Source organism: Protopterus annectens, chromosome 7.part0 (genome assembly GCF_019279795.1).
Source record: "Protopterus annectens isolate FY-2018-M chromosome 7.part0, PAN1.0, whole genome shotgun sequence".
Taxonomy (NCBI): domain Eukaryota; kingdom Metazoa; phylum Chordata; order Ceratodontiformes; family Protopteridae; genus Protopterus; species Protopterus annectens.
Window position 1 is genome coordinate 1752370439 of NC_056739.1, and position 18685 is coordinate 1752389123.

The 18685-nt window shown below is 43.9% G+C and overlaps 1 protein-coding gene across 1 annotated transcript in view; it reads left to right on the plus strand.

The window, feature by feature from the left end:
- The window catches only part of LOC122807224 (AP-3 complex subunit sigma-2), a 1165940-nt gene that overhangs the window by 264671 nt on the left and 882584 nt on the right, over nucleotides 1–18685 (plus strand). The gene's annotated exons all lie outside the window — the stretch shown is intronic.

An 18685-nucleotide genomic window follows, 5' to 3' on the forward strand; every position in this document is an offset into this window, starting at 1 on the left:
TCTGAACTACAGGCCTTGATGGTGGTCCCTCCTTTTTTGTTTTTTTTTCATAGAGACTGGGTGTCTGTCCATGCAAATCCTTCTTTTATGCCCAAGGTGGTTATTGAGTTGTCACTTAAGTCAGTCTGTCCAGTTTATTTATTTTTCCCTCCTCCACAGTCTGATAGTGAGAAGGGTCTTCATACTTTGGATTTGCATAGACAACTCAGATATTATCTAGACAAAACAAAGGGCTTTTGTAAATCTGATCAGCTTTTTGTTTCTTTTCACACCAGGACATTGGGTTTGGCTGTTTGTAAGCAAAGCATCTCTGCCTGGATTTCCAAGGCCATTTCCTTTTGTTATTCTTTTCATGGTAAGCAGTTGTCTACTTCCATGAGGGCTCATTCCCCTAGAGCTGTGGCTTCCTCAGGGGCTTTATTCCAAAGGTTTGGACACCAACTCCATCCTTGAAGCTGCTACTTGGTCTTCGGTTCACACCTTCACAAGGCATTTCAAATTGGGTGCCATTACCAGGGCCAGGGCAGGTTTTGCCAAGGGCATTCTGCATGGGTTTGTGGAGGGCTCCTCCTTGCATTCCTCCTCCCTGTCTTCACTGTAACTTTTGTACTCACCCTTAGGTTATGAATACTGCAGCAGTGATGTGGAAGGACATGGTACAGTTGTGTAAAAATCCTACCATGACAGTAGATGTCCTTCTGTTCATTGTTGAGTATTCACAGCCTCCATCTCTCCTGCCTCCTTTTCTCTTCCTTTTACATGGGTGGTGTCTTCATACTGGCTGAGAGGATCCTCTCATTCTTCCTTTGTCTAGGTATACATGTCCTCCTTTCCACTGGGGATCCTGGTTCTCCTGGAGCACTTCAGTTCTGAGTTGGGAGCACTTGTACATCACCTTCATGCCCTACGTTAGCATGAGAAACATATGTCTGATGTATGACGCTCCCTAGGTAATGGTATATTGACCAGACATTGGGCTGTCCCTGGCAGGGGATGCCAGAAGTTATGAATATTGTAACAGTAAAAGAGACATCTACCGTTAATGGTTAGATTTTACACAACTGTACTTTCTACTAAATTTCTGAGTGAGATAGAGCAGTATTTAAAAACTGTTTCTGATTTTGATCTTTTGTGCTTCCGATTTTTTTTGGACTTATTTAACATTCTATAGCTGTGAAGTTGTGCAGTATGCTGTATCTGTTTAACAGGGATCTATAAGTGTTTTGCCATCTTTTAAAACCAGTAAAACATTTTACATTCGTACACTTTTTCATGTGTTTTTTCTTGTAACTGGTAGTACGTGAAGCAGGTAAAGCTTCATGCACTGCAAAGAGTTTTGATCGAGTCATAACCCTGTTAGATATTCTTGACATGGGTGCCAAGATCTGCATTCGAACTTCTCTTGCCTGATGAATTTCTTGTCAGCCATGTCTGGAATACATATTAAAATGGTTATAATCGGAGACTCTTTTATAATCTACTATATTAATAATGTACACAGTTAACAGCCATACCAATACTACTGTTTTTATGATAAAGTTGGTAAGAAGGTTTGGTAACACATGTGTAGGCGTAAATGTGATAAAATGATTAAAGGAGAACTTGGTGGGAGAATACAGAGGGAACATTGTTAAGAGGAGAGCTCACAAGAGAAAAAAAGTACTTAAGGGGGTACTGCATAGGTCATGGCTGGGTTTGTGTTAATGCAGACATTTACAGCATTCAGAATCCATGAGCACAGTTAGTTTTCTAATGATTCAAAAGTAGAATCAGTGGTTGAAGGTGGTAAGGATAGTTTATAGACGGATTAAAATTAAGATCTGTAGTTGAAGATTGCTCATTAGAGGACTAGGCATCATTAAATAAAAGGGCAGTAAAGTGGCATATAGGGCTAAATTTAATAGATTCGTGAAGTTCATAGGTTAGTGCTAGGCTAATTGCTCTTGTGGGCCATTTTAAGCTTAACCAATTATATTTTCTTTAAACAAGAGACATCTTTATCAAATTATCACATATGATATAAGCAATCATACATTTATATAAATGAAAACAAACTGTATGGACATATTTTTAGTTACTGCAAACATTATACATCACTTATAATCTGTCCAGTCATTTAGACAAATGTTAAATAGCTCATAAGTCTTCTTTTAAACCTCATTCCTGCTCCAAAACCTAATTCTCCATGTATTGTTCCCACAATTCCCATTTTTTTCTGTGTAATTTATTCCTACCCTTTTCTAAAGATCCCATTCCAGTTATTTTATCTCTGTTACTATATTCACAACTGTTAGTACAGTTGGTTTAGACTTTGATTTCCATTTTCTAGTAATTGCTTTTCTGGCAGCCGACACAATTAGACTCAGTAAGGCCTTCCTATACCTGGGCAATTCTAATTCTGTATCATAGCTCAAAAAATTATTTCCTTATTATACCAATTTGCTAACCCAGTATTTCTTAATAGAATAATCTGCACGGATTTTCTAAAGTCTGCCAACTCATTACTCGCCCAGAAAATATGTTCCAAATTACCTCTTTCTTGCCCATCACACCTCCAACATTTGCTATCTACCTGAGAAAATATTCTTTGGAGTCTACTTTGGGCTATAGAAATACAAATGTAAACACTTCCAAGCAAAGATCCTAAATCTTCTAGACGTTGTTGCATATTTGGGAGACATACATATTTCCCCCAACCAATTATCCCATTTGATATTTAAAATGAACATATCCTGTTGGAGTTTGAATTCACCCAATCTTTTCCAAGATCTTTTACTGTAGTGATAATTACCAGTTGCAACCACAGATATCGGGGGGGGGGGGGCATCCACTGAGGTAAAGCATTTAGGAGCTGCCTCTGTCCTTTAGTATTATTGTACAAGGGGAGTTCTGGAGTAAATTTCCTATTTCTCATCCATTGATCCAAGTTATGATTGAATATGCTCAAGGATGAGCTTTGTTTTATGTGAATGGTTAGTCTGTTCCAAAACAGTGCTGTGTCCTTATTAATCAGTTCCATAATAATTATTTCCATGGCTTTGCATATGAAACAAGTCAGATTTATGTTTCTTTAGTTCCCAGGGTCTGTTGTTGGCTTGCTGTTATGCAGAGGGATGTCTGTTGTAGATGTTCTTCGTGTTTCACTGTTGCAGTCATCACATTTGGGTTATCTGCTTGCACTAGCCCTCAGTCGGCCTGATTATCAAAGTCTTGGGTCCTGCGTCGGTTGCTGTCTCATCTTCCATGACATCAGGTAGTCAGGGGTATAAAGCATGCAGCCGATGCCATTACATCAGTCTTTCTTGCTGTGCGGTGCCCGAAGCAGAAGCAGTTCGCAAGTGCCGGTCGGCTGACTCCTGAAATTTTCGTTTTCGAGTTTCAGAACCGAAGTCTTCAACTAAAGCTAAGTACCACGTTGGGGAAACTTTTTCTTGTTCTAAACCGATGTCAGTAAAAGTCAATAATTGTATTTCTTGTGGAAAGCAAATACCTCATAAAGATTTTCATTCGTACTGTATTCCTTGCCTAGGCCCTGACCATGGCGTACCTTGCTGTCGGTTTTGTGCCTTATTTAAACAACAAACAACAAACTGTTCACCGTCATTATATTTATGCTTCTAAATATTTTGGTACTTGGTTCAATTACCTAAATATGACTTTGGTAAGCCACCCGACTACCGACTTTCTGAAAAAACGCAAAGATAAAGACAGAGACAGGCCACCTAGGTCCAAAACTGCCGACGACGCTTCTCCTAAGCTAGTTGCCAGTTCGCCGGTACTCAGTGATGTGCTTTTGCAGCCCCTAATACCCGCTACTTCAGATTCGCAGGCCTCTACTGAGACCCATTCGGAGTCCGGTATGCCGCGAGATGCTTCAACTGGGGAACCTGCAGATGTCTCTACCTTGGATGGGTCCGGAGCCACTGTGCAGGCACCGGCTTCTGAGGGTGTATTCAGGCCTACTGACTTGCATATTAAACCGATGCCATCTTCTTCTTCAAGGCCTAAAACTCGATCCATGCCTAGAAAACCAACGCCCAGACCGCATGGTCAGGCCTCTATGCCTAAAAAACAAATGATAAGAATGGCTGAAGACCTTATTATATTAATCAGGGGAAGCCAACCTTCCCCCTCTAAGAGACCTAGGACTGAATTTGATTATGTTTCTTCTGATCAGGATTCTGAAATTTCTGTTTCCTCTGATGTCCAGGATTTACCCTTATCTACTTATGAGGATTCTGATGCAGAGGACTCTGTTCCCTCTGCTGCCCCTCCAGAGGATTTCTCTTTTGGTGAAACCTTGCATACTCTTAGGAAGCATTTTCACTGGGAAAGCCAGGATTATTCTGATTCTAAAAAGGCTTAGGGATTTCTTACTCCTGTCCCAACACAGGCCTTTAGCTATCCCCCCTGTACTGGGCATTGTTGATGATGCCTTTTCGGAATCTAGCTTGGCCCCTGACTCCTTACCTCCTTCTCCCAGAAAACCAGATAGATATTACAGGGTTCCTGACTCTCACAAGTTCCTCTTTAAAAATCCTACTGCGGATCCTGAGACCATTTCACATGGACCCAAGGGCATTAAGGCTACTACTGCGAAAAATCCTACCCCATCTGATAGAGATTCCAGGGCGCTGGATAGATGGGGTAAGAAGGTATACACTGCCAGTTTCATATGTTAAAGTATCAGCAGCATAATATTGGTTTGCTTAAACAGAAAATGATGTTGATTCCTGACTGTGCTGAAAATAAGGATTTACAGGATTTAATGCATTCTGCTGAACAAATTGGAAGTCATACTTTGCAATGTAGTTTTGATTCACTAAAGGCATCTTGCAGGGCTGCTGTCACTGGGTCTGTACTTAGAGGGCATGCTTGGCTTAAGGAGCAATCTTTGCCAGATCATGTTAAAGCTAAATTGCTGGATGCTTCCTTAAACCAGGACTGCCTGTTTGGCAACAAAGCAGGAAAAGTACTTAAAAAGATGGAGGAGAAAAACTAAATCTATGCAAACTGTTAAAGATTTCCTGCAAGTACAACCTCCAAGATTTAGTAGGCATCGGCCCTCTAAGAATTGGTCCTTTCCTGCCTCTTTCAGGCCTTCACAGTCCAAACCCAGAACCAGCAGAACACCCAGGCTTCAGTCCCAAGGTATGCACAGGACTAAGCAGTGGGGGGGTTCCCACTTCCAAAGCAGGGAGTAGTAAGACTCCCCCTTATGGTAAACTGTCTCAATGACTTAACTTTAGAACTTCCAAACCCTTCTCAGCTGACTGCTTCTTTAGGGGAAAGATTGCTCTGCAGGCAAAAAAACTGGGAACTCGTTACCCAGGACAAATGGGTTTTAAATATAGTTTCCCAAGGACACAGATTCCACTTCAACACTTACCAACCCCAAACGGTTGGCCAGATCTACCCCAAAATCAGTGGGCAGAGGCTTAAAAGCAAGTTCTCTCTCTCAAGTATAAGGGCTATTCATACTGTCCCAGAAGAGGAAAGGGGACAAGGTTTCTACTCAAGACTTTTCCTGGTGCCCAGAAAAGACAACTCCTGGTGTCCTATCCTGGATCTCTCTATCCTAAACACTTTTTTGGTGATCCCAAAATTCAAGATACTAACTCTTCACCAGTTCCTTCCTATGCTAGGCAAGGATGCCTGGTTGGCAACACTGGATTTAAAGGAAGCCTACCTGCACATCCCAATCAGGGACTCTTGCAGAAGATACCTACGCTTCAAAGCAGGCTTCATGCACTGTCAGTTCTCTGCACTGCCCTCTGGCTTATCTACTGCACCCAGGGTATTCACAAAGTGCCTAGCTCCAGTCATTGCATTTTGCAGGCAAAGAAATATTCAAATATACCCATACCTGGACGATTGTCTAATTCAGGCAGAAAGTCAGGACATACTATTGAATCATCTGGTGTTTGTACAAAAGGTGCTAACTTCTGTCTGGGGTACACCATAAATGAAAATAAATCACATCTTGTACCCTGCCAATAAATTGTATTCCTGGGAGCAAGCTTGAACACAACTTCCCAGATGGCTTTCCTCATGCCAGAGAAACAAGTTCATTTGACTGCTTACTTCAAGCTAATGGCCACAAAGACCCTGCTATCTGCAAGACAAATACTGCAAGCCTTGGGGTTCATAGCCTCCTGCATTCTCCTAATTTCATATGCAAGACTGCATATGAGGAAACTACAATGGTATCTAAAAATCCTATGGTGTCAACATTCTCAGGATCTAGAAGCAATGATTCTTATCATACCTTGCCTACAGTTAGAGGCCCTTTGGTGGGCTGCATAGGGAGCTCACTTGGCAGGGAAGTGCATTCAGGGCAAATGGAACCCCAGTCAAATGCACCTACATATCTGTCAAAAAGAAATGTTAGCTGTACAGAATGCTCTTACAGCCTTCAAGGACCACATTCTTCCAGGACAATTAACGGTAAAGACGGACAGCACCACTGTTATGTGGTACATAAACAAGCAGGGGGGAACCCACTCATACCCTCTGCAGACTAGCCATGGCTCTGTGGAATACAGCCTTGAGCAACCAAGTGCACGTACAGGCTCAGTTCCTGGCAGACGAACTAAGCAGAATTCTCAAGGACCCACACGAGTGGAAACTGGAACCAAAAACAGTCAACATGTTGATAAACAAATGGGGAGCCCAGAGATAGGCCTGTTTGCCTTCTCCCAGAACTACCAATTAGACAACTTCTGCACAAGGACTCCCCACAAACAAGCTTGGAAAGTGGATTCCCTGTCCTTCACCTGGAAAAAACCTATCAGTTTATGCCTTTCCTCCTCTGCCAAGGTACTACTAAAGATCAAGCAGGACAAACTAATGATGATACTGATTGCACCAGACTGGCCACGCCAACACTGTTACCCCCTCTTGTGCAGTGTGTCACTGCTGGCACCATGGCACCTGCCTCAGACCCCTACCCTGCTGTCTCAGGAAGAGGGCCAGATTCTGCACCCTCAGCTTCAAACCCTGAGCCTGGCAGCCTGGCTAATTACCTGATCTCTCAGTTACCATCCCTTAGTAAGCAAGTGTTGGATGTCATTCTGGAGGCAAGGAGGCTTAGTACTAGAAAATCTTATGCTGAAAAATGGAAAAGATTCTGTTCCTGGAACCAAACTCAGGGGATGGGCACCGGAGCACCCAATTTACCTCAGATCCTTCAATACTTAACTGAGATGCTTCACAAGGGCCTTTCTGTTTCCTCCATCAAAATTCATGCCTCAGCCATTTCAGCTCATTACAACACAGAACCCCACCCCTCTTCCCCCATCCACTGCTCAAGCAGTTCCTCAGAGGGGCCAAAAACATAAGACCACTCAGGAGAGCCCCAACTCCAGCCTGCAACCTTAACTTTGTATTGGAAAAACTCACCCTACCTCCTTTTGAGCCAGCTGTAAATGCAGAGTTGAAATTCCTTTCTTGGAGAACAGCCTTCCTTTTAGCCATCACTTCAGCAAGAAGGGTGTCTGAATTACAGGCCCTTATAGCAGTGGAGCCTTTCATCATCTTTCATGCAAACAGAGTGCCCCTCAGGACCAATCCCTCCTTCATGCCCAAGGTAGTATCCAGTATGGCGCTTAATCAGTCCATTCATTTGCCAACCACCTTTTCTAATCCACAGAATAAAGGGGAACGCATACTGCACTCCTTAGATGAGCACAGACAACTTAGATTTTACTTGGACAGGACTAAATCTCTCAGGAAGTCTGAACAGCTGCTGGTGGCATTTGCTGCAGGGGCAGAGGGGAAGGCCATTTCAAAGCAAACCATTTCTAAATGGATAGGCCATTGCATTAATTTCTGCTATAAGCACCATGGAAAACCTGTCCCAAAGGGGATAAGACCACATTCAACCAGGGCTGCATCTACCTCTACAGACTTTCTCAGAGGTGTCCCTACCAGGGACATCCTAGAAGCTGCTACCTGGAGTTCTGTACATACTTTCACCAAGCATTTCCATTTGCCAATTTTCTCTAAATCCAGAGCTGGCTTTGCCACTGCAGTCTTGCAGGGCCTTATAGCTGGTCCTAATGCTATCTAATTTCCTCCTCCCATCCTTAGCTTTGGGAATCTACCCAAATGTGATGACTGCAACAGTGAAACATGAAGAACATAGTACAGTTGTGTACATTTACCATAAATGTAGATGTTCGAGTGTATTCACTGTTGCAGTCCTGGTTACCCTCCCTCCATCCCTCGGACTTCTTTTGGCTATACCTCTTATCCTTTTTACTATGCTTAAAGCTTTTTGGTGTATTTGCTTTTTTTGTTGGAGGTGTAACTTTGTATATATATTTAATTGCTTCCCATTATGGAGGCACCTAACATTTGGGGCAAGAAAAACTGATATAATGGCGTTGGCTGCATGCTTTATACCCCTGACTATCTGACATCATGGAAGATGACAGCAACTGAAGCAGGACCCAAGACTTTGATAATCAGGCTGACTGAGGGCTACTGCAAGCAGATAACCCAAATGTGATGACTGCAACAGTGAGTACACTCAAACATCTACATTTATGGTAAGTGTACACAACTGTACTTTCTCCATTCACATGGCACAAAGCCTGACTGGATGCTGTGGTTAAACAGTGACTCTAGTAGTCCAGATGAGTCATATTTTAGGTTATTTAGGAGGCATTTTAGGACATTTATTGGGGCCCATCCACAAAGTGTTCTTGGCCTTAGAGGTTGCATCTATGACCTGATGCCTAGTGATAGTTGGGGGTTGGTGGTGTTGGGTATTTCTTGGGAGATGAGGTGTGTAAAATTGGATGTGAAGTTGTTAGCCAGTAGATATGCTATATCTCTCTGCACCATGTAGGTAGCACCATTTGCATTTAGTTCTGCACACTATTCTATTCTACCTTTGAAGTTTCAGACTTAAAGAAAGCTTTGTGGTTGTCATTTGCCTGGGAGGCTATATTTGTCTCAAATATGGCTTTAGTAGACTTACTTTCCTTCTTAAATTGATTGATGAAGGTTTTTATATTATGCTTGACTATGACTTTTTTCGTTGGTTGTACAACCTGTTTGTATTTCAGCAGGGTGATTTTCTTTTAGGTAGTTCTGGATTTATTTCTGGTAGGCACAACTGTCTCTATGCATTTACTGACATGATTCTACATGGTTTCTGTGAACAATTCTGCATAAGCAGCTGTGTTCTCAGGTTTTGGGGGGGGGGGCTTGAAATTTTGACAGATTAACACTTAGTAGTACAAAGCTTGCTTCAAAATAGTTCCTAAATGTTATGGGGTTAACCAGGGTCACAGAACTGATTTTTGTTACAAAGGAGACTGCTTTGTGCTCTGATGTTACTAGAGAGGACATTACACTGGGGGGAGCACAGCATTCTTCCATGTTTGTGAGTACTAGGTCAACTATATTTGCACCTCTAGTGGGAAGATGGACTGTCTGATCCAAGACATTTGTGTTTACAAAGTCCAGGAATCTCTGGGCCTTTGTGTTTGTGGCCATATAAGTATCCTAGTTTACAGTGGGGTATTTGATGTCACCCATGAATGTGGTATTGGGTTGAATGATGAGACCCTGTATTAAGTCCAAGTATGAACTGTGGGTTTCTTGAATGATAGAGGGTGGCCTATAGCTTGCAAGGATATCATATGGGGCTTTGCTTATGGAAATCTGAACCTGGAGAAGCTCAAGCTTATCATCCTGTTTTGACTAGTCTTGAGGTGAGCTTGATGTTGATCGAGATTGAGACACCTCCACCTTTGGTCCTTGCTCGTACAGTTGCTGGTCTAAATGTGTGAAAGGCATTCTAGCCTTGTACTACCGGGGTGCTTCCTGTGGCTTTAGTAGTCTCAGTAACTACACAGATGTCCACATTCTCCAGGGAGAGGAGAGCTTGGAGGGAGTGGAGTTTCTTGTTTAGGCTCCTGGTATTGAGCACTAACTTCTTTAGATTTTCTTGGTTAGATTTTGCTATGTTGGAAGGTTTGTCAGTTTGGCATTGCCTAAAAAAGCACTATGGGGAAGAACAATGTTTTAGCTGATATTTGAAAGCCTGTAGGGGACAGATACAGACCATACTTAGCAAAGCAATGTGGTCTGTTGATCATATCCTCACATGCTGACAAATATTGTATCCTCTTGGAATGACAACAGAATTAAACCATTTTTTGAAGTCAGTCATTTTTTGTTTGTATTGTGGCATCGTACTTGGTGAAGGTAGAATGCTGCTCAATGCTAGGCATATACATGTCTGGGACACACAGTCAGAGAGCTCCATAATATCTCTCTTCAGATAGTCCAGCAAAGTATGTCTCATGTCACTTACACCCACCTACACTGACTACAACTGGGTCATAATGGTACTTGTGATCTAATGACTTGAGTGCATGTGTTATTTGACAGATCCTGGCCCCTGATAGACAACTGCCCATGATTTTTTCTTAATTCAGCCTGAAGAACGGGACATCTCTGTCTCACATTGGAGTCTCCTATGACTAAAATATTAAGTAGTGTGTTGGCTTGCCTTATGGGCTTTGAATTTGAGACTGTAGAGGGTATTGTGCTGGATGTTTTGGTGGAATGCTTTGGAAGTTGCTGAGGATTCTTTTTGTAGGGTGAGTGTCTAGAAAGCCTTTGGGGGTTAGGAAGATTGTTTTAAGTGCCTCAGCATATGTTGGTCTATGTGTTGAGTCAGTACTGTGTGTGGTGGGTGTAATGCTTATGATACTGACAACCTGATTATCACTTTGACTGCTTTTGCTTGAGAGTCTTGCCTCCAGTGACCTTGTGTAATGACATGTCTCACATATTGAATCTGTTCTTTAAGGCTTAACTGGTTGTTAATGAATATGAGATTATTCCTAGATTGTCTCAGGTTGCTCATATCTACCGAGCTGGTGGCAGAGAAATTGGAAAAGTGCCTGTTCATGGTGTCGGGCATTTTTTAGGTGTACTTAATTGGGGTGACAGGGGTTTACAAGCTACTGTGAGGTTAGAAACTACAACTAAGCTATGTATGCCTGAATTTGTGTGGAAGTGCTCCTCAGCTTGTAAACAAATTGCTCTTTGCACACTTGAGTACTACATAAAGTTAAAGGGGAAGATTCGTAGGGAAAGTTTAGATCCAGTATTGTCTTTTCCATCTGGGTTTGATATGTGTGTTGTCTGATCTGATGCTGGCAAACTTCCAAAGACTTCAGCCTGCTGGGCTTCACCTCCTGTATTCATAACCACCCACTCCATCAGAGCTAACACCCAGATCTAGTTTGCCTCCATTCTGGACAGCAGCTCAGTTGTGTGCTCTGCGGAGTATACCCTTTTACTGGCTAGTTTTTTGATAGTGTTAGCTTCCTCTTCCATTTTCTCCCTTTTCCCTTGTACTCCATAGGAGTTTTCATCAGTCTCCTTCCTGTTTGTGCATTGGATCCGAAAGGCAGAACCATTGCCTAAACTTCAATTCAAGTCTCCCTTGGTGCCTTCCAGGGCTCAGTAATCTCAGTCCATTGGAAGCTTGAAGATATTGGAATTGGAGTAGTTGATACAGTCTTTTGTTTACAGGCAGAGATGGAGTTAAGCCTTGTCCCAAAGCTATGGCTTCTCTACCCTGGTTTACTGCCTTGGGCCGTACAGCTCCTTGGTCTACAGAGCCAGTTTTCTTCCATTCCTCAGGATTGGATCCAACAGCCTGGCTGATTTTGACTCTGATCTCTACCTTGCTATCCTCAACTCTGGTGAAGTTGGAGCTGGGTGAACCTTGAGGTGTGCGGGTCAGGCTCGATGATTCCTTTTTCAGGGTCATCCCACCCAGTTGGGGCCTCTGCTCTTGATAGTTTGGTCCCAGTCTTAGGGTCTGGGCAGGGTGGAGTGGCTCCAGATTCTGGTGCAAACTTGAGGTCTTCAGACACTAAATTTGCTAGCTTCAGCCAGCCTGCTTCTGCCTTTGCTTTTTCTGTTGTAGAAAGCATGTTCTCCCATCAGGCATGGAAATATTCAAGATAACCAGTGTCCCTCCTGTTTCATGTCTACACCTGTGATCTGTTACTCACCTTGCTGTGGGATAGCTCAACCTGGGTGGCCTCTGATCTGCCATCTCTATATGGACCCCTGCCTCTTCCGTGTCCTCCGGAGTCTCCGGGGCAGGAAGATTCAGTTGAGGCAGTGCAAGAGGAGGCACCTAGACTTGCCTGGAGAGTCCCCTTACTGAGGATACCAATCTCGAGGAAGGGGTCCTCCAAATCCCTCCATGAAGATGCCTCTTTTGGCATTGGAGCTCTTTTGCCAGTGAGGAGGTTAGACTGCCGAAACCCCTTCTGTGGAGGATTTGTTGTTTTTGGGGGCCTTTGGATTGGGCCCATCCACATCCTGAGTACTGCTCCCCCCTTACCTATACTAGAATAGTCCAGATCCCATATCTGCTGGTTTCAGGACTTTAGTTTGTATTTCTGAGTGGTGCAGACCTTGTTGTGCCAGTTGCAGGTCTTTCTGCTCATCAGTGAGAGTGGTAAGCATTAGAGCAGCCTATCTGCTGCAAGAGGAGTGGTCTCCAGCTCTGAAATTTACCTTATTGGCCGTTTTGAGCTAATTCCTATCCCTCTCAGGTTTCTGAGTTAAAACCCCGTGTTTGCATGAGTTTGCACTTGTTTTAGCCTGGTGGATCCTGTTTGGGTGTCCTGCAGACTACTGCAGCACCAGAAATGAGAAGGCGAGACTATTTGCTGTTCTAAGTACCTTTTTGGCTTTCTGTTAACTGTTTTAAGATAATCACACTTTAAAAAGCCATTTTTTACTGTTTGCTATATTTCTGCTGCATTGTACTGTTAATTCATTTTTACTGTGTGTGCACTTGTTTTACCTGTTTAAAACTTAAAATGTAACTGAATTTACAACTGTAGACATCACACTCAAGTGCAACAGCCTTTTATGTGCATTTATACTGTTTTAAATGCTTTTTTCTGCTTAAATTACAAAAAGAAAATTCAAAAAATACTATCGGTACTGCTCATTTTCCATCCTTTCCTATACTAGAATAGTCTGGATCCCAGATCTGCTTGTTTCAGGACTTTAGTTAGTGTTACTGAGTGGTCCAGGCCTTGTTGTGCCAGTAGGAGATCTTTCTGCTTATCATTGAGAGTGGTAAGCATTAGAGTAGCCTATCCGCCGCAAGAGGAGTGACCTCCAGCTCTGAAATTTACCTTATTGGCCATTTTGGGCTAATTCTTATCTCTTTCAAGTTTCTGAGTTAAAAACCCATGTTTGCACGAGTTTGCGCATTGCGCAACACCGCTTAAGGTTAAACTATTCTCAGCACCTTAAAGTCTGCTCTTCAGTTTTTCCTTTAGAACTAGCCAGTTTCTTAATTGTAGCAACTGAATCTGTTTCTCTGTGCACAGCACTGGTTTAGAACAGCTGTTAGCACTAAATAAACCACAAATCTCTGAAGCACTCAACCTTTCTAACTACTAAGTGGTTGACAGCTCTTTTGTTACTTATCTTCCTCAAAGTTACCTTGAGGAAACAAGCCCTAGTACTTACTATCGTCACTGTTTTGAGAAAAAGGTGATTACGCAAGCATGTCCGAGGGACAGCTCCCGGTGTTCTCTCCGGTCTACCTGATGAATCTGGACATCTTGCGGCAATTGCCTCTTGTACACCTACAACCCTCTCTTCCTACCACCCGACACTACAACCTGTGAGAGATGCATTTATCTAACCAAACTGGAGGCAAAGCTGTCTCAACCCAAGACTGAACTTGTCAGTCAGGAGGAGAAGGCAAACACCTACTCCACACCACATAGTCCCAGTACACCTACACCACCAACACCCACACATAGATACACAAAATCATTCTTGGAGGCTCTCAGCAAGAATCTACCCAAATAACAGAGACCTCCAAAGCAGAAACGCAAGCAACCTCCAGCCCTCAGCACAATCCAAAAGACACATTATGCACAGACTCAGTGTGCCATTCAACCACTGCCCGTAAGGCAAAACTATGTACCTAACACATTGGTAATAGGTGACTCTGTAGTCAGGCACACTGATGTTCCACTCACCAGAATACACAAGGAGAAGGTGACCGTTAGCTGCCTGTCAAGTGCCAGGATCCGCAACATGACTCATGTACTCAGGTCACTCCACAACAAGTACAAATATGACTCAGTCATTGTCCATGTTGGTGTGAATGACCTGAGACGTACCTCCCTAGATTACATGAAAAGAGATATAGAGGAGCTCTCTGATCTTATACTCCAGGCAGGTATGACCCTTGCCCTGAGTAGCATCCTACCTTCACCCAGAATGATACAGCAATACAAGGACAACATGATTGACTTCAATAATTGGCAAAGCTTCTGGTGTCATTCAAAGGGGATCCAGTATTTGTCTACCTGGGATGACATGGTTGACAGGCCACAATGCTTTGCCAGAGATGGCCTGCCCCTGTCGCCCCTGGGATTCTGGATACTGGCTATGGCTCTTGCCGCCCCTACATTGCCTTTTTTAGGCAAAGCTCAAAAAACAAAACCACCACCATAACTGATACAGGCAAGCAAAAACTGAGGGTAATGCTACTCAACCCGAAGTCTAAACCTCAAAATGCACTCACTCGAGGCACTCCTTAAAATGGAGAATATAGATGTCTGTGCAGTGACTGAAACCTGGTTCAAGGCTCCAGAGAGCACCCCTGCATTACCAGGATATAACTCATACCATACCTTTCGGCCATCAAACCAGGACCGGAACACCAAGGGCAGAGGTGTCCATATTCATTAAGGACAACCACACCTCCAGGCTAGTTGCCCAACATAATTCATCCAAAATTATCCAAGTGCAACTAACTCTGGGCAAAACTGCAATCCATATTGTAGCTTGCTACAGATCCCCACCATGCCCCAGGATTCCCACTCCTTCTTTTGTGATATAATAGAGAATGTCAGGGTCCAGCCTAACACCCTAATTTTGGGAAATTTCAACTACTCCACCATTAACTAGGAAAGCTACACTTGTACCAACTCCTTTCCTCAACGCTTCCTAGAATTCATAAACTCCAGTGCCTTGGATCAACTTGTCCACACCCCTACCAGGGGCAATAATATCCTAGACCTAGTAATTACCAACATGAGTGATAGGTGCTCCACACCTGAAGTCAACTCCTCATTGGTCAGATCCGGCCATAAACTAATCACCCTAGATATCCACATCCAGCCCCCACTCCCCACTAAGGAAACCACAGTAGAAAACTTCTCCAAAGCCAGCTTTGTGCTTCTTAAGGCAGAAGTGGCCAATTTCACAACACACATGCAAATGGGCAATACAGTTACCACTGCCCAATCTTATACAAGCGCACTCTATAAGCACCAGCACGGGTGCATGGATCGTGCTATCCCTAATAGAGCCAAGGTGCAGTCTTCTAAAAAAAGGAAACCAATCTGGTTGTCCCCTGCTATAAACAAACTCTACAACAGAAGGAAGAAATTGTTGCAAAAGAGAGCAAAATCCCACAAGTGGAGGAGCTCCCTGGACAGCCTCAGCAAGAAGCTGAGATCCCTCATAAAATCCTCCACAAAGTGAACTATGAAAACAAGATTGCCACTGATTCTAAAGGCAACCACAAAGTATTCTAGAGCTATGTCAAGAATCTCAGTGGCAACACCCAGATCTGCTCTGAGTTACAGCACAATGGCACAAAATTCACGGAACCAACTGATATCACCAACATCCTGGCTGATAGGTTCAGTGCTACCTTTACCCCCCTCACCTCCTGAAGAGGCCATATTCATGCCAGAAGAATGCAGTGTCCCTGCAATCACAACTGAACAGGGGAAAACTGTGCTATAGAAAGCCAAAAACACAGCATCCATGGGATCGGACCATATCCCTGGCTGTGTTCTGCACGAACTTCAGAATGAACTAGCTCCCCACCTAAACACCCATGTTCAATCATAGCCTCTCGACTGGCTTTGTACCCACTGAATGGCACACAGCAACAGTTGTACCACTCCACAAAAGGGGGCCCACCACGGACTCCAGGAACTATCGACCTATTAGCCTGACGAGCCTGGTCTGCAAGGCCATGGCACGTATTATCATGGAACTCATAAACAAGGATATTGGTAATCTCCATACTCTGGACCCCACCCAGTTCGGATTTGTGAAGGGCAGATCAATGTCTCCTTAACCTGATCGACTTCTTTGAAACAGTCACCAAACTCGTGGATGAGGATAAGGCAGTCCACACAGCCTATCTCGACCTCGCCAAGGCTTTCAAAACCATCCTCATTCTGGTATCATAAATAAACACACCAAGCTGGGTATAAATCCATACGTCACAAGATGGGTCGCCAACTGGCTCACTGACAGAACCCACACTGTAAAAATTGCAGACTTCAAGTCTGACTCCAAACCTGTAACAAGTGGAGTACCACAGGGTTCAGTCTTGGGTCCCCTCCTGTTTGGGATCTAGTTCTCTGAAGTACAGGCCAAAATAGAGGGCCACTGGCTGACAAAGTTCGCAGATGACTACAAATTGGGTGTCATAGTAGAGTCTCCAAACAACATGGACATTCTGCAAAAAGGACTCACTGAGACTGATACATGGTGTTAGAGCCATGGCCTCAAGCTTAATGCCAAAAAGTGCATTTTCATCCCCTTTGGTAAAAACCCTGTACCCATGGACTACCACATAGGCAGTAGCCCACTTAACGCCGAAGGGATAAGAGACCTTGGGACTCTAGTGGACAGTAGCCTCTCCTTTGATAATCACATTGCTCCAGTGGTCAGGAAATCCTTCTGCATGGCACACCTCCTCATGAAAGGGTTCTCATCCAGGAAAAAAGAGGTCATTGTCCCCCTCTACTCGGCTCTCATTAGACCCATTGTAGAGTACAACACCCCATTTGGAATGTACCTTACAAGGCATCTGCAACAGCTGGGAAGGCCACAAAAATACCTCACAAAGAGGATTATGAAACTCGAACAGTTACCCTATGCTGACCGCTTCAAAACACTCCGGCTCTACTCCGTAGCATATCGCCTACTCTGAGGTGATCTCTGCCTGACATACAAAGCTATGTCAAACCCTGAGCTGTTGGATATGCTACACCTAAAGAAATCCCCATCCCTCAGAGCCACATGCTCTAGAGACCTAAACCTCGTCACAACAATTAACAGAACATGCTGCAGGGATAGATTCCTGTCCCAGAGACTTCCCATACTCTGGAACAAGCTACCTATCTATGTCAAGCAGTGTTCTTCACTAGCACTCTTCAAGAAAAATCTTGACGAGTGGATGAGTAATAGGAAATTCACCCAGCAAATCACTGCAGTGGCTCTGCTAGACAGGGGTGCAGGTAAATAACATCCATGGGTGGCAAAAGCCAGGCCACCTTGTTTGGCTAGGCTTACATAGACCCTAGGGCTGATAGCCTTGTACCTACCTATGAACCTAAGAAGCCGGATATGGTAGAACCAATCCACAAATAGCCCAAGAAGATACTTACCCCTCCTAAGGATCGGCAGCACTGGAGTGAGGGTCCTGCTGTGGATGCAGTTGTGGTGGCAGTGACCACTAAGAAGGACATTTCAGATGAGAGTTCCTCGATCCATCCCCAAATAGTGTCTCTGACATTGGACTGCTTAGGGAAGCTGGCTTACATCTCAGTCACATTCACACTGAGGGCATTTAACTATCTAGCTCACTTGACCAGACTTCAGCTGGACATTGTGTTGGACTTGTTAAGGAGTTAGGACACAGCAGACTCCAGAATCCCAGAAGATTCTGGAGACTCGACTGTTCACCCTGCAATCCACTAATGTGTCCATGTGTTTGCTTTCCAGTGCAGTTGATGGCACGTCTTGGACGGTTGCTGTCAGCATCTCTATGGCCGCCGTGCTTGAATGAGGTTGTGTGACTTTGAAGAATGCTTTAAGGTGTCCTTTATCAATGCCCCATTTGATGGCTCCTCACTTTTTGAGCCAAAAGTTAAGGACAGTTTAACCAGGAGTGCGCAAGATAGAAAGACACGGTCTGCCATTGGAGTTTGTTTCGCTACCCCTCAAAGGACCTTCTCTCAAAACCAGGAGGAGGAAAGCATCTCTCTTTCAGGAAATCAAAGCAGTTCTTTCAAGAAGCTCCATCTAATGGTTCCCCCTGTGTCAGGGGAAGCAAGAATAACACACATCATCTAAATGGCAGGGATTGTCTGCAGAACCAGTGCTTCCATGGAGGCTTCTCTTGGAGGCCCTTTCAACGACCTTGAAGAGTTGCTTGACTGCTCTGCTGTGGAGACATTCTGGGGTCGACTGGCTTTACACTCACAGCCTTGGGAGGCCATTACATTAGACACATGGGTGTTGAATAGCCAATGAATACGACTCTTATTTCCATTTTTACAAGTTCCAAGTCTAAGTCCCAAACAGCTTCCAGACATACTACCCCATCAAAGAAGAACAGAAGCCATTGAAATTCAGAAACTGCTAGCAAACAGAGTCATCCATGAGGTCCCACCAGAACAAAGAGGCTCTGGGGTCTCCAAGTTTATTTTTGGTTCCAAAGAAAAACAAGGACCTCAGGCCAGTCCTGGATTTGTGCAAACTGAATCCATTTGTGAAGCAGACCAGGTTTTGGAGGTGGTGGTGCAGTCCATTCTGCCTCTGTTGAGGAAGGATGACCATGTGTTCACTC